Genomic DNA, 1,982 nt, shown 5'->3' with positions numbered 1-1,982 from the left:
ACAGTGGGCGTGTTTCTCCCAGGAGCCGACTCTGGGCCATCTCCTTCCACCAGTGTGTAAAGTTCAGTCCTCTGGGGACTGAAGGTCTAGGGCCTGAGAGATGCCTAAAGGAGGTATAAATAGCTCCACATTTGCTGTTTGTCTTCTGAACATCATCTTGCTTTTATTTTTCCCTCTCAACCAGTTAAATACCTTCAGGATCCAAGAAAGTATAGGTAAGTAAGCTGAGTTTTGCTCAGCAAAGACATGTAGAAAAAGGCACCTGGAAACACAGGAAAAAGAAAGAAAGAAAGAAATCTTAGGGAACTCCAGAGGCAGCTCCGTCTTCCTAGCACCTGATCATCTTGTATTTCTCTCAGCCTTGTCCTATGAGGCATTGGATGTGGCTGTAATGGGACTCGTGGACAATTGTAGTATCTCTTTGTGCTCTTTTCCTAAATGGGCCATCTGCAACGGGCACAAATGGGCATTTTTCCTTTTAGAATATGTTACGCAATGGTTCTTTTTCTTTGAAATGTGGCCCTGAATGCTGTGCATAGATGCAATGAATTTGGAGTCAAGTTCCAGTAGTAAAAGCAAGGCTTCGTAACTAAACAAGTCTAGTAGTTAAAGACAACGCATATATATATATGTACGTATGTAAATACCTGCACGCATTTCCCCCTAAAATTTGCTGACTATTCATTATACATCAGGTGCTGGGCTAAACACAGATTAAAAAACTGAACCTCAGAGATTTCAACTCCCTTCCCTATATAACAAAGACGTTACACTGAACATGAGGCTAGAATAGAACCCCATTTCTTTTTGTTAATGTTTGTTTGTATTTGAGAGACAGACAGAGTGAAAGCAGGGGAGGGGCAGAGAGGGAGGGAGATACAGAATCCAAAGTAGGCTCCAGGCTCTGAGCCTGAGCTGTCAGCACAGAGTCTGACCCAGGGTTCCAAGGGCTCCAAGTTATAGACCGTGAGATCATGACTTGAGCTGAGGTCGGACGCTTAACCAACTGAGCCACTCAAGTGCTCCTAAAACTCCATTTCTAAGCCAAGTTCACCATGCTGAACCGTCTGCACCTGTAAGACAGAAATGATAGATTGGGGGTGAAAATTACCAATTCACATTTGTGTCTAGCATACTAAAGTAAGTCTTGGCCTTTATGGATACTCTAAATTAGCTCAATCTCTGTCTAGCGGATCCGAAGCTTGAAGTCCAAAAATTTGAAATTGTTCAATGTAATGATTATTTTAATCTTAATGATGGTAATTTTGTAAATTCCCTAATCTCATCTGTTGCTGAGCTAAAAATGTATCTGACTTATGTGGCAACCACCCTAACATACTGACCCACATTTGTAATTGATGTTTACTTTTAGGTGTTTTACAACTGGAAACCAAGCTTCCCATGAAGTAGTTTTTAGTGGTAATACAGTCAGAATAGGATGTTGGCATCACTTACATATAATTCTATGGGCCCCAGACGTACACAATCCCTATTAACCACACTGTCTCTATGCATATATTCACGATTCAGTCAGAGTCTGCCATAAGTAATATTATAAAAAATGCTTCCCGGAGGTCCAGAGTTATAAGTTGGGGAGCTGCAGTGATAATGCTATATCACAACAAAAAGGAATATAATAAAATAGATCACTCACTGGTGTCCCAAAAGATCACTGGGAAAGTTAGGAGAAAATCTGTAAAATTTGTCTTATGTCCCTTCTACCTCTGTTTCTGTTTCCTCCATCATTTAGACTCTCTACTCCCCATCTCGGATATCCTAATGAAGCCCCACTCACTAAACATCCCCTCCCCATAACTGCACTTCACTCACAGAAGCTGAAAGTCTGTAGGATATTTTTGCATCTGTTGGAATAACAACAGTATCCATGTTGAGGATCATTGTAAAGGTCTTTTCAACAGGCTACTGTGAAGATTTAATAAGATGATATTTATAAAGTGCTATGGCACATATTAAGCACTTAT

Source organism: Panthera tigris, chromosome D1, assembly GCF_018350195.1.
Source record: "Panthera tigris isolate Pti1 chromosome D1, P.tigris_Pti1_mat1.1, whole genome shotgun sequence".
Taxonomy (NCBI): Eukaryota; Metazoa; Chordata; class Mammalia; order Carnivora; family Felidae; genus Panthera; species Panthera tigris.
This window is presented reverse-complemented; position numbering follows the sequence as displayed.